Genomic DNA, 16199 nt, shown 5'->3' with positions numbered 1-16199 from the left:
TTCAACAAAACTCTAAGTCTCCAAGATTGGAGAGTGGGTGATCAAAATCCTAAGTTTGAATCCCTTCCCTAAGTAGACTCTTCTCACACTTTCCAACCTCTTGGAAGGGATGTGAGATCTCATAGGTTGGTCTTCCCAACCTCTTACATGCTTTCTAAAAAAGGAAACTAAAAAAGGTAAGAGAAAGTGGGGAAGAACAACTATCACTCAAAAGGAAGGTTGTCTAACTAAGGAGAAATCATCAAAAGTTGAATTTTCGTCCATCTTGGAAAACTCAACTTTTGAGGTGACTTGACAATCACATGTGAGTGGTCTAATGGTTAAAATTGACCTTTACCCATAGGTATAACATATGGGCCTTCAAAAATGCTCTAAACCTAACCTTAGGAGTTATTTTGACCCTCTAGAAGCTCACCTAAAGTTTACCTACGGGTCAAACTTGAGTTGACCATTGTAATGGCTCTCTATCCAAGACTCTATTGGGACCACACTAAGATATTTTGAATAATATATTGGTTATACAAATTCTCTCCAAGCGACATGTCATTGCCAACTCACTTCACAACACAAGTGTCAAGTGACACCATAAACATACACAATACTTTAATATGCATGGCAATGTCCCTTTTTGGAATTAACAAATTTAACAAATACAAATTAAACACACATTCAAACATTCATATTTACAAATAAAAACGCATTACACACGAGGTGTTGTCTCTCCAAATAGATAACCCTTGGCTTCACAAATGCACATACGTTTAGCTTGATTCTCCGAATAGTTTACATGGTCACATGGAATAGTTTTCCTGCACATCTCACTTTGAACATTAGTAATCTCAAATAACCACATGCAATATTAATATATGAAAAGAATACAATTTGGACACTTTGCATACAATTTAAATCATAACAATCAAATTATCAATTATCCAATAAAATCCACATGAAATAATTTACTCAATGGCATCATCATGAAATTCAATCATTCGTAAGGCATGCATCCATGTTTTATAACATCATAAATAAAGTACTGAAAATCAAAAATAAAAGACATACATCATATCAATGTTATCCAATCACTGGATCATATAGAATTTATATCCATAATGCATCAAAATAAAGTATTAATAATAGGTCCAACATGAAAAATAACTGCAATGCTATGACGGCTCGGGGTAGGGCCTCACACCCTCCCCCTCTAGGCATGAACTTCCTCCTGGAGTTCATCAAAATGAGGGGGGTACTGAGATCTCATCTATGTTGCGTCCTCCCATGATGTTGTAACCTCATCATAACAATTCCACTGGACCCTAACCTGGTTCAACTCTCGACCTTGAAGTGCTAGCGTTTGGCGAACCAAAATGTGAATGGGCTCCAAAGCCAACTACCTATCCGACTCCACCTGCAAGGCATCCCAATCTAGAATATGACTCATCATAAATATGCTTCCTCAGTACAGACACATGAAACACATCATGGATGCGTGACAGGCTAGGTGGCAAAGCTAGATGATATGCATTTGGTCCTATCCTCTCAAGGATCTCAAATGATCCAACAAAGCGAGATGCGAGATTAGAACCCTTTTCATAATGGATTGGACTCTTATGCGATCGCACTCTCAAGAAGACTCTGTCCCCAACCATGAAGCTACAATCTATCATCTTCGCATCTGCATACTTCTTTTGTTTATTCGGTGCCTCTCTAAGGCATCATCTAATAAAATCCACCTATTGCTCCATATCTTGAACTATCTCTGGACCAATAACTACTCTATCCTCAATGCACTCCCAGCTCAAAGGTATCCTACAAGGTCTGTCGTACAAATCCTGATAAGGTGGCATCCCTAAAGAAGTGTGATGCCCATTATTATAGGCAAACTCTACCAAAGGAAGGTACTCTTCCCATCTAGTCTGATGATCCATGACGTACATATGGAGCATATCTTCCAACACCTAGTTCACCCTCTCTGTGTATCCATCCGTTTCTGAATGATAGGTTGTGCTAAAGTTGAGTTTGGTACCCATTGCTACTTGCAACGCCTTCCAAAAGGAAGAAGTAAAGAGGGAATCTCTGTCTGAAATAATCTTGCGTGGAACGCCATGAAGTCTGATAATATCCCGCAAGAATACATGTTCCACTACTGGTGCTATGAAAGTAGTCTGAATTGGTGAGAAGTAGGCCACTTTGGTTTGTTGTTCACCAAATCTAGTTAACCCAAGTTCACCTGCAATCCTTTTATGAAATGGCCAATTTCAGTCTATGAAACACATCCGGACTTGGACAACATAACATAGGATCCTAATTGATCCTCCTGCACTTCAGGTTCTGCTAGACCTAGGGGGGGACACCCTTTTGATGCATAGAATTAACTCATTACACACTTATGACAACATCAAACAATAAGCAGATAGATCATTCCACAAGCTCAACAAGTTAGGAAACACCACAAAATGGCTAGATCTGTACAAACAATAGATGAAACAAAGTTAGAATGAATGGAATACAACCCCTAAACATAAAGGAAAATAAATTTTTCTTTCAATTTGTGTAAATCTGAAAGTATCCCCAAATCTTTCAAAGACCAGCGCCTTATTCATTGGGCATGGAGTCACACACAGAACCGTAAATGCAAATCCTAGGTGCAAATTTGTTTTCCTTAAAAGATATTCTTGCATCAATACCTTATACCAATGCATTACTCAATTCCTTCACAAAATCATCAAATCTTGTATACATATTCCATTATTTATGGCTGATTACAGAATTTAAAACCTTCATTGAAGGATACCTACAAACAGTCACAACAATCTCCTAGAATGACAAATTCCATCCTCCTTCAGGATTCAATTTGTAACATTGAAATACATGCTTAGAGACAATCTTGTGTGAAATTTACTCATGCCTAACATAAGTAAAACATGCAACTAGAAAACAATCTACAATACTGAAATGCAACTCTATACCCTGAAAAGACCAATAGAATTTTATAAACTTGGGTCAAGAAATTCAGAACTGGAAAACATGAAATCTAGAGAATTTCTCTCAGAATTTTGGAACCCTTACAAAAGAGAATAAATGGGAATAAGAAGGAGAGGGAAAAAGATCATAATCCATCAGAACATGCCAAGTGTCATTTTTCCATAATTGCAAGAATATCTCCTTTTCTTCCCGTTGAAACTTCTCTCAAAATATTCTAGGTTTGTTAAAATTAATTGCATTACTATATTTCTTGTTCTGAGAGATTTCTGGTGATATAAAATACTTCTATATTTGGGCAAAAATTAACCCTCTGAGCGAATTAATCTTGAATACGAACCCATCATTTAAATTTTTTGAATTTTCACATAGTTGAAGCTATGCATTTAACTTTAATTTTTCATCAGTTTTGGCCTGACGCCCTGCCACGTGGCAGCCTGCGATTCGCTCATGAATCCACATTTTTCCACCTGGGACGACACCTCATCTGGCAGCGACGTGTCTGCCATGTCACCGCCTTGTGGACCGCCACTTGTTGACCACATCATTGCCAACTCACTCGGACCTGCCAGCCGGATTGCCACTAAGACCTACCACATCACCTTTCGCCATTTCGCGAAGGGTACCTGACGTGCATCTTCGCTTCCCGAAACAACACTAGGTGTTGATAATCTCTGAACTTGCTCACTTATTAATCCATTTTTCTCTGCAAAATTTGCCTACCTCGGGAACCATGCATATGTGGGGTCCACCTGGTCGCCAGCTGTCTCTTCACTGTCTCAGGGCTCATGCACGCATGCGTGGGGTCCACTGAAGTCGCTGGCATCCTCCTGTCAAAAGCCTTTAAGCTTTGACATTATAGATGAGTGTGTTTGTGCATTTAAATATCAAAACATCTCTTCGCCCAGCAAATGTGGGATATATGTTATGCCTGGGACTGTACATTTTTTGAAGGTTTTAATGGCTTCCAATGAAATTTGGTTTAATATTTTTATAACGCCATCGCCCCCACTCTTCCACTTGCCAAGTTCCTTTGCTTGGAATTTCTAATACCTCTTATCATACCATGCACTGGAGGAGGGAGGCTCTGCACCTCTAGATTGCATTCGCTGAAAGTTTCCATGATTTGGCATTAAACCTGGCAATACCTTTGCCTGGGGTTTCAATGCTTCTTACCATTCCACGCACTGGAGGTAATGGTTGTACATATGCCAAGTGCATCTGCTTTGAAATTTAATGTTGCCTATTTCTAGAACACCACGCAGGAGGAGGTTATGCCATCGCAGATAGCATTTGCTTGATGTTTCAAAGCCTTTCACATGCCATAGGCCTAGTCAAAAACCATGCAGAAGACTCACAACAGAGAGGAAGACACTGGCAGAGGTTATGGAATCTGATTTTACGCCATGACAAATGGAATTTTGCATTAAAATTTCTAATGCCTCCTTTGAAAACCACACAAGAAGGATCTTTTCATTTTGACATTTCACATGCCACGTGCATTTGCTGAAGGCTTCAAAGTCTTTTACCTTATACCACGCACCAGTTCAAAACCCACATGTAGCAGGGGAGGAAATTGCTCGAGCGCCCAGCAATCATGCATTGGTTTGGAACTTCCATCGCCCTCCATCTGCCATACAAATCCCAAGTAGACAAATCCTTCTGTAGTTCATCCAGTATATCTGCAGGCTGGGAACAACTCATTTTGCCATAATTCAAACAATGCCCATATTTCTTTATCATTGGTAGTAGCAAACCAAATGAATCCAACTGGGAAATTAGTTTCAAACCTCTAGAGCAATTACATTTGGGCCCCAATTCATTTGAAATGGAACAAATCCAACATGATGCACTATTTATGATTGGTTTTGTGCACACCAATGAAGTGGTGCAGATGCTGAGTTTCAAAGAACACACTCCATTACCCATTTGAAGGAAATTACCATATAATAAAACTCACCTTTTGGTTATATAAGAAAGTGGTGAATTGGCCAGCTATATGATGTAAAATCCATTCTTTTCCATTGAGTTGGTCTTTATCATCATCAATTTCATTATTATGTCTCGTGATCATAATCCAAATCTAGATATTCTTAAATTTTCTCAGTGAGCCAAGTTGCCAGTAAAATTAATACTGCAAGGGCATGAGCCAGGTCGGACCCCAAAGTAGGCTCGACTAAAAAAAAAAATCATTTTCATGCAACTGACCTTTGAAATGCCTTAGGAACCTTGAACACACCTCTGGAATTGACCGGCACCATTTTTTGATCATCAAACTGAGTTTTGCAAACTTCAGGAGCCTGCACCACATTTTCGCATTTAATCGCAAAGATGCAATTTTCAAACTGGTCAAAACGTCTTTCTGGACTTCGCCAATTGATAGACATGTACTCTGATATAAAAACATGAACTCTACCAAGCGGTTTCTCAAGACGAATCCTGAGTGAAGAAATATTAATGGTCAAAGATGACCAACTGGCTTTGTCAGCACTGCGGACCTGATAAAGTCAATGCGCAAGGAACTTATGATGCCTTTCTTAAAAATATCAAACAATCTCCGTAGATCCTCAAATTTGAGGCATAGGTACCTTGAAGTATAGATCAAAACTTAGAATACTTAGTTTGACCAAAAGGATGACTGGGTGCAAATGGTGCGCTCATGAAAATATCAACTTTAACTAATGTAGCAATGAAAATACGGAACACTGAATAAGTGGCAAAAAGACCATCTTGGAAAACTGATCAAACGAATTGCCACGAGCTTGAATTTTGAAGCATAGCTTATCTTTTATACCAGAAATAGCCTAGAAAAAACATTATGACATGACATTCACTGAGGCATGTTGTACAAATGTGCAAAGTGAGGCTCTAACTAGCTCCTGAAACAGGGACTTATGCAAACAATAAACTGCAAACGGATTAAGCTTACCAAACTGAGCAAATGGATTCATAGGGACTTGAAATTTTGCATGCTGACTCACATTTATGCATACAAATCAATACACCTTTAATTTCACCATGACGATCAACTAGGCAAAAGTTATAGGTGCTCAAAGTAGGCTACTTAATAAAATCTGTATTTGCACCTATGATGCACTTTCAGCTCACACCTTGAAGTGGGTACCTGATAAATTGATCCAAACTAAATTCTGAAAGTTGCAAAACACTTCATAGACCAAATCAAAGGTATAGGACACATTTTCCAAGCCTTACCCTTTGAAAATCAACTAGCTCCATTTTACCCTCTTTCTAACTAGGCCACCTGAATGAGATCAGGTGCCTTTCTGAAAATGAAATAGAAAACTTTTGAAATGGGCCTCTCAAATTACTCAAATTTAATGAGTCCCAACAGTGGCTCTGACTGGGGATGGTTGATTGCAAGATCAACAAAAGAATTCTGAATCTATGGTAAAGCAAACCACCCAAAACGGAATACATCTCTTCTAAAAAACAGGGCTCCTTATTGAAAACCACACAACTAACAGAAAAGCAATTGTACAAAATATACAACTTATAAATGGCCCTGGGCCATCAAAACTGAAATCAATTCTTACCTCTGTCAAACACATGATTTTCATTTCCATAAATTGGATGTAAGTTGAAAGTTTCATTGTTATTTGCCTGATCAATCACACTTCCACTCCTAATCAGCTGATCATATAAAACATAATCATCAGCATGTTCATAATCATAGAATCTTTGAAAACCAAACAAGTGTTGAAAGGGCTGGTCATCAAATGACATAAGAGTGTCATACTCTTTATCATTATTTCTCGACTGAAAAGAGAGGTAACCCAACCTAATCTGAACACTTGGAATATCAGGCATATCTCTATTGCTAGTTTTCTCAAATGATGAACACTCTTCCACAATGATGGCTTTCAAACTAGAGAGGAAAACTTCCTCATAACATGATTGCAATTCATCTTCATGTTGATCATAATTTCTATTAGCACTTTGCACAAGTAAAAACACATAATCATCACTTGTTAATGGTTTGTTTCCCACTAATCTGGGAAAACTACTTCAAATTTGTCATGCCTTTTAAAAGCAAGATCCATGCAATGCATATCAAAATCTAAGTTCATATCAACATATGAATCTACATCATCATGCCTATCAATTGTATGTGCATTTTCATCTTGTCCATCACTCAAATCAAAAATAGGGAAAGAATCAACAACATATGTATCATACTTCACACCCTCAAAAACATCATCAGTATCAAAACATGTACTGGTTGGGTATAAAAAATTGGGCACATTTTTTAATGCATACCTTTGAAGATCGGCAACTAAGAGTTCTGAAATTTGTTCACTACTTAGTGAACCTTCTCTTTCACTTTCACTTTCCTTGGCCTCATCTTCTATGCTGTAAACATTGTCCCAATCTGATAAAAGTAGTAAATCTGTAGTGCTATCTTTATGCATATTTATTTCATCATTAAATTAACTTGCATCTGCATCATAACCTTTATCATACTGCTCATAAAGTGTTGCAATATGTTGCAACATAGTTTCATAACTGGGGTTGCAAACATCTTGTGGATTGCACTTAACAACAAGGTGATCCATATCATTAAGATCTAGAACCCCAACAGGCTCATGATTAGTTGAACAATTACTTATGTTCTCACAACTTTCTTTTTGCTCTGAATACATATCTAAACTGTCATGCTGAGAATAAGAGTCACCTTCAGCATCATAGGAGATATATCCACTCTCTGATTCATCTTCATCACTATATTCAATCGCGTGTACATTTTCGGATTTAGTCCTTTCAATCTCATATATCCATTCTTTAATGCATACGACACTTTCTTCTCTCAAGGCAGTAGACCAATTAACTGAGTCGGGTTCATCAAGCTCTAAGAATAACTCAATCAAAATAGACTCATGGGGTCTAGCATCAACTAAAAGCTCATTCAATGCAGCTATAAATCTTTCATAAAAAACATATGATGACTCTTCCTCTTTTCTTTTCCCTACTTTCTTTCTTAAAAACCAGATGAATTTCTTTCAGATCTTTTGAAGACATACTACAATCTCTCTATCAATCTCTTTCAGATTTGACAAAGGATTTTTAGATCTAGGAACAACATCTAGATCCATCAGGTTTATAACATCTACTAAACCATTACCATGCTGACATGTCTTTACTGTTTTACAAACTCTCTTTAAAATATATGCAGTCTCTAATTTTCAGAATCATACACACTTCTCCCATCACTTAACTGAAATTTTTTCAAAACATGAAGTATGTAAATTACAAATTTTCTTTTCCTTTCAATGGTGACTTTTTCACCGTATAAGGAACAAAGTTATTTCATAAATACCTTGAGGAATACCAGGAGAAAAAATTGTTGTTGTTGTTTACTTTACTTCTGACTGAAAATTTGAAGAACTCCTCCAAATCTCAGGTTCGTTTCTTACAAAGTCGCCACCTCCCTGAAGAGGAAATAATTTAACCACTGATCTTCACTCTGAAACACTTTCAGATTTCTGGGTCTCACCACACACAGCAGAGTCACATAATATTTTCAAATTTCAAAGCAACAAGACTTTCTAGGGTATACACTTTCAAATCTAAAAATAACTTTCAAATTTGTAAACTTCTAAGAATCTTCCCCAAATGACTTTGGCCAGACTCATGGGTTTCATTTGACAAATTTTTTTACATCATTCTCCCCAGTAGAGCTGCCATTTTTTTTGTTCACCAAATCTGGTTAACCCAAGTTCACCTGCAATCCTTTTATGAAATGGCCAATTTTAGTCTATGAAACACATCAGGACTTGGACAACATAACATAGGATCCTAATTGATCCTCCTACACATTAGGTTCTACTAGACCTAGGGGGGACACCCTTTTGATGCATAGAATTAACTCATTACACACTTATGACAACATCAAACAATAAGCAGATAGATCATTCCACAAGCTCAACAAGTTAGGAAACACCATAGAATGGCTAGATCTGTACAAAAAATAGATGAAACAGAGCTTAGAATGAATGGAATACAACCCCTAAACATAAAGGAAAATAGATTTCTCTTTGAATTTTTGTAAATCTGAAAGTATCCCCGAATCTTTCAAAGACCAGTGCCTTATTCATTGGGCATGGAGTCACAAATAGAACTGTAAATGCAAATCCTAGCTGCAAATTTGTTTTCCTTACAAGATATTCCTGCATCAATACCTTATACTAATGCATTACTCAATTCCTTCACAAAATCATCAAATCTTGGATACATATTTCATTATTTATGACTGATTACAGAATTTAAAACCTTCATTGAAGGATACCTACAAACAGTCACAACAATCTCCTAGAAATGACAAATTCCATCCTCCTTGAGGATTCAATTTGTAACAATGAAATACATGCTTAGAGACAATCTTGTGTGAAATTTACTCATGCCTAACATAAGTAAAACCTGCAACTAGAAAACAATCTACAATACTGAAATGCAGCTCTATACCCTGAAAAGACCCATAAAATTTTACAAACTTGGGTTAAGAAATTCAAAATTGGAAACCATGAAATCTAGAGCATTTCTCTCAGAATTCTGGAAACCTTACAAAAGAGAAGAAATGAGAATAAGAAGGAGAGGGGAAAAGATCAGAACCCATCAGAACATGCCAAGTGTTCTTTTTCCATAACTACAAGAATATCTCCTTTTCTTCTAGTGGAAACTGCTCTCAAAATATTCTAGTTTTGTTAAAACTATCTACATGTCTAGATTCCTTATTCCGAGAGCTTTCCGGTGATATATAATACTTCTATATCTGGGCAAAAATTAACCCTTTGAGCGAATTAATCTTGAACGCAAACCCATCATTTAAATTTTTCGAATTTTCACATAGTTCAAACTATGCATTTAACTTTAATTTTTCATCAATTTTGGCCTAACGCCCTGCCATGTGGCAACCTGCGATTCTCTCATGAATCCACCTTTCGCCACTTGGGATGACACCTCATCTGTCAACCACGTGTCTGCCACATCACCGCCTCGTGTACCGCCACTTGTCGACCACGTCATTGCCAACTCACTCGGACCCACCAGCCGGATTGCCACTCGGACCTGCCACATCACCTTTCGCCATTGTGCAAAGGGTAACTGGCATGCATCTTCACTTCGCAAAACAATGCCAGTCATCGATCATCTCTGAACTTGCTCACTTTTTAATCTATTCTTTCTCTACAAAATTTGCCTACCTCAGGAACCGTGCATATGTGGGTTCCACTTGGTCGCCAGTTGTCTCTTCACTGCCTCGGGTCTCATGCATGCACGCATGTGGTCCACTGGGATTGCTGACATCCTCCTATCAAAAGCCTTTAAGCTTTGACATTATAGATGAGTGTGTTTGTGCATTTAAATCATCGCCCAGCGAATGTCGGATATATGTTATGCCTGGGACTATACATTTTCTGAAGGTTTTAATGGCTTCCAATGAAATTTGGTTTAATAGTTTTATAACGCCATCGCCCCCACACTTCCACTTGCCAAGTTCCTTTGCTTGGAATTTCTAATACCTCTTATCATACCATGCACTAGAGGAGGGAGGCTCTGCACCTGTAGATTGCATTCGCTAAAAGTTTCCATGATTTGGCGTTGAACCTGGCCATGCCTTTGCCTGGGGTTTCAATGCTTCTTACCATACCACATATTGGAGGTAATAATTGTACATATGCCAAGTGCATCTGCTTTGAAATTTAATGTTGTCTCTTTCCAGAACACCACGCAGGAGGAGGTTACGCCATCGCAGATAGCATTTGCTTGATGTTTCAAAGTCTTTCACATGCCATAGGCCCAGTCAAAAACCATGCAGAAGACTCACAACAAAGAGGAAGACACTGGCAGAGGTTATGGAATCTGATTTTATGCCATAGCAAATGGAATTTTGCTTTAAAATTTATAATGCCTCCTTTGAAAACCACACAAGAAGGATGTTTTAATTTTGGCATTTCACATGCCACGTGCATTTGCTGAAGGCTTCAAAGTCTTTTATACCATGCACCAGTTCAAAACCCACACGCAACAGGGGAGGAAATTGGTCGAGCACCCAGCAATCATGCATTGGTTTGGAACTTCCATCGCCCTCCATCTGCCATACAAATCCCAAGTAGACAAATCCTTCTGTAGTTCATCCAATATATCTGTAGGCTGGGAACAACTCATTTTGCCATAATTCAAACAATGCCCATATTTCTTTATCATTGGTAGTAGTAAACCAGATGAATCCAACTGAGAAATTAGTTTCAAACCTCTAGAGTGATTACATTTGGACCCCAATTCATTTGAAATGGAACAAATCCAACATGATGCACTATTTATAATGGGTTTTGTGCACACCAATGAAGTGGTGCAGATGCTGAGTTTCAAAGAACACACTTCATGACCCATTTGAAGGAAATTACCATATAATAAAACTCACCTTTTGGTTATATAAGAAAGTGGCGAATTGGCCAGCTATATGATGTAAAGTCCATTCTTTGCCATTGAGTTGGTCTTTATCATCATCAATTTCATTATTATGTCTCGTGATCACAATCCAAATCTAGATATTCTGAAATTTTCTCAGTGAGCCAAGTTGTTAGTAAAATTAATACTATAAGGGCATGAGCCAGGTTGGGCCCCAAAGTGGGCTCAACTAATTTTTTTTTTTGTTTTCATGCAACTGACCTTCGAAATGCCTCAAGAACCTTGAACACACCTCTGGAATCAACTGACACCATTTTTTGATCATCAAATTGAGTTTTGCAACTTTCAACACCTGCGCCACATTTTCGCATTTAATCGCAAAGATGTAACTTTCAAACTAGTCAAAACATCTTTCTGGACTTCACCAACTGACAGGCGTGTACTCTGGTATACAAACATGAACTCTACCAAGCGGTTTCTCAAGATGAATCCTGAATGAAGAAATATTAATGGTCAAAGATGACCAACTGGCTTTGTTAGCACTGCGGACTTGATAAAGTCAATGCGCAGGGAACTTATGATGCCTTTCTTAAAAATATCAAACGATCTTCATAGACCCTCAAATCTGAGGCATAGGTACCTTGAAGTATAGATCAAAACTTAGAATACTCAGTTCAACCAAAAGGCTGACTGGGTGCAAATGGTGCGCTCATGAAAATAGCAACTTTAACTGATGCAGCAATGAAAATACGAAACACTGAATAAGTGGCAAAAAGACCATCTTGGAAAACTGATCCAACAGATTGGCAAGAGCTTGAAATTTGAAACATAGCTTGTCTTTTATACCAGCAATAGCCGGGAAAAAACATTCTAACATGACATTCACCAGGGCATCTTTTACAAATGTGCAAAGCAAGGCTTTGACTAGCTCCTAAAATAAGGACTTATGCAAACAGTAAACTGCAAACGGATTAAGCTTACCAAACTAAGCAAATGGATTCATAGGGACTTGAAATTTTGCATGTTGACTCACATTTATGCATACAATTCAATACACCTTTAATTTCACCATGATGATCAACTAGGCAAAAGTTATAGGCACTCAAAGTAGGCTACTTAATAAAATCTGCATTTGCACCTATGATGCACTTTCAACTCACCCCTTGAAGTGGGTAGTTGATAAATCGATCCAAACTGAATTCTAAAAGTTGCAAATCACTTCATAGGCCAAATGAAAGGTATAGGACACATTTCCCAAGCCTTACCCTTTGAAAATCAACTAGCTCCATTTTACCCTCTTTCTAACTAGGCCACCTGAATGAGATCAGGAGCCTTTCTGAAAATGAAATGGCAAAATTTTGAAATGGGCCTCTCAAATTACTCAAATTTAATGAGTCCCAACATGGTTAACTTGTCAATTGTCACCATGATGGCATCATGATAGCGCGATGACATAGGAAGACCAATGGCGAAATCCATCGAAATAGTATCCCACTTCCATTCTCGTATCGCATGAGACTGGAGTAACCCACTTGGATGGCGGTGCTCTGCCTTAACTCTCTAGCACTCAAGGCATCAGGATACTAGTTCAGGAATGAGTTGCCGCATAACTGGCCAATGATACAACTGCCTCAAATTTGCATGCATCTTCTTAACTCTGGGATGTGCTGCGTAAGGAGCTCTATGAGCCTCCATCACAATGAAAACACACAACTTTCCAGAAGAAGGTACATAAATGCGCCCTCTATGGCGTAGTAGTCCATCGGACTCTAATGAATAGTCTACATATCTCCCTTCTAGGGTCTCCTGAGATTGCACTACCTGACATACATCTAAATACCACTCATCCTTAGGCAACTACTACAATATGCGATCTCTCAAATCTGTGTCTATAGACATGGAGTATATCTCATGACGTCTCCTACTCAAGGCATATGCAACTATGTTGTGTTTCCCTTTGATGTAGTGAGCATCAAAATTATACTCACATAAAAACTCCATCCATCTTCTCTAACGAGCATTAAGATTAGGCTGATGTACTGCAAGCTCTGATGATCCGAATGAAGCTCAAAATGATGACCTAAAATAAAGTGTCTCCACCTCACAAGTGCATGCACCACTGCTACAAGATCAAGGTTATGAGTAGAGTAGTTAAGCTCGTGATTCTTAAGTTTCCTAGACTCATATGTTATAGCTTGACCATCCTGCATAAGGACTGCTCCTAAACCATTCAAGGAAGCATCTGCACATACCATGAAATCAACTAAGGGATTTGGTACAACAAGAATAGGTGCACTAGTAAGTGCCTTTTTTAGTTCCTGAAAGGCCCTCTCACACTTTTCTATACACTCAAATTTCTTCCCCTTTCGCTGAAGAGATGTAATAGGATGTGCAACCCTGGAGAACCCCTCAACGAAGCGTCTGTAATAACCTGCTAGACCCATGAAACTCCTGACTTCTATCACACTAGTTGGCATTGGCCAATCCATAATAGCTCTGATCTTTGATGGGTCAACTAAGATCCCATCACCAAATATCACATGTCCTAAATATCAAACCTCTTATTTAAAGAATGTACACTTCGACAAACTACCTCAAGTGCTCCTCGTGCTCCTTCTCATTCTGAGAATATATCAATATATCGTCAAGGAACACAATCACAAATCAATCAAGGAAAGTGCAGAATACCCCATTCATGAGACTCATGAATACAGCTGGAGCATTCATAAGACCAAATGGAACCACGATGAACTCATAGTGGCCATACCTGGTATGGAAAGTGGTCTTGTGGATATCGCTCTCCACTGTCCTTAACTGATGGTACCCTGACTTTAGATCTAACTTTGAAAATACTTTAGCACCCTAAAGCTGATCAAATAGGTCATCGAACCTGGGCAAAGGGTATCAATTCTTAATGGTTACTTTGTTCAACAGTCGATAATCCATAAATAATCGTAGGGATCCGTCCTTTTTCTTTACGAAGTTGATTGGTGCATGCCAAGGGGAGACGCTAGGACGAATGTGACCTTTCTCTAGAAGTTCCTCAAGCCTGCATCTTGAGCTCATTAAGCTCATAAGTGATGAATAATGATGAACAACAAATACCCTAATCGGTATTGAGAGGGGGGGTGAATTAGTACAGACAAAAACTTTATTAACAACTTATCAAGTTAAAAAAATACCAACTGGTTGTCTTCATCACTCAACTTAACCATGGTAATATTGGTTAAATACAGTAAGACTTCAGACAACATAAATTGATAAGTCTGATCACTTCAAATACATTCAATACTTGATAACAACTTCACCCATAAACATATGCATGTGGTATACCAGTAATACCATAACCTATTAGCTCTGCATGCATAATCACTAAAACACAAAATACTTAATCGTCACATGAAAAATGCACAACTCATGACACACAGAGTTTTCACGTGGAAACCCAAATGGGAAAAACCACGGTGGGGATGAATACCCACAAGCTTGTTTTGAACTCTTTTGAAGCTCGCTATGTTAGGAGCCTAGTCCGGTTAAAGACTTTACAATAAGTTTTTGTTAGGAACCGGTCCTGTTAAAGATCACTCGGTTAAGGGATGGCTATATACCCTATTAAAGGTTGAAACCCTGTTAAAGGTTACCTCGCTAGAGGATTTGAAGAACTCAATGATCTTGAGTCACCCGATTAAAGGATTTACAATAAGCCTGCTAAAGCGACCCGGTAAAGGGATTTTCCAACTGTTGAAATGGTTAGAAGACAACAGGTAAAACTCTGATTTGATAACAGCACTACATGCTAAGGCAGATCCTTTTCATTTCCTCTCTTCTGCAATCACACTCTGCAACTTTCCTCTTACTGGTCTGGCAAGTATCTCATCACTCGGATACACACACAACATTTGCCAACAACAAAAAATAACAAACATCATCGACCTTATAGACAACAATTAGGTTGGTAGCATAAACCCTAAACCCTAAGCATTTAGGTTTACAATACAAGCGGTCCAATATTGACCGTCCAAACACTTTGCATAGAGCAATATAATATTAAACATATCACAAGACAATCTGCATCATTCATTCTTCACCACATATGGGAATTAGTAACCCATCACGCTCTCTTCTCATACCACCAAGAAGAATGTTCATTCCCGAGGTAGACATTTAATGCAATCGATCTTCACATGCAAGATCCTCAAGGAAATCCTTCACGCACACAAAACTGATGTGGCACCTCGATCTCATTCACATCTCTTAGCTAACTCATCACAAAATGTCTCTGGTTGCATCACACAAGTTGGATTGCCAAACCGAAAACCCTAGAGCTGAGACTACCAACTGGTAGTCACACTTAGTGAAACCCCGACACCGGTTCACTACATATCTTCATACCTGTTCACCTTCACTTATTGACATCAATGACAACATACATTATCATCATATCATCATGTCGATTCATCATATGCCAACAATATCCAACAATTAGTAGTCATCCTATATGGTGCTCTCGAAACTAGCTCAGCTCCTAGTACAAGATCTATGTGAAAATCAATCTCTCTACAAGATGGCATAGCAGGTAGCTCGGAAGGAAACACGTCTGCAAGCCCCTTAAGAATAGGATGATCGTCAAGTGATGGTTCCTTCACATCCTCTTCTTCTCTATCACTAATGGTGATGGCAAATAACTAGCATCCCTTTCACATGCTCCGCTTAAGATGCATAGCGGAAATCATACAAAGTGATACGGGTCTCTGAATCTCTAAAATTACTATGGAAGTACCATGATCATCCACACA

The sequence above is a fragment of the Cryptomeria japonica genome, chromosome 8 (assembly GCF_030272615.1).
Source record: "Cryptomeria japonica chromosome 8, Sugi_1.0, whole genome shotgun sequence".
Lineage (NCBI taxonomy): Eukaryota > Viridiplantae > Streptophyta > Pinopsida > Cupressales > Cupressaceae > Cryptomeria > Cryptomeria japonica.
The sequence above is the reverse complement of the archived record's forward strand: the minus strand, read 5'-3'. Positions refer to the sequence as shown.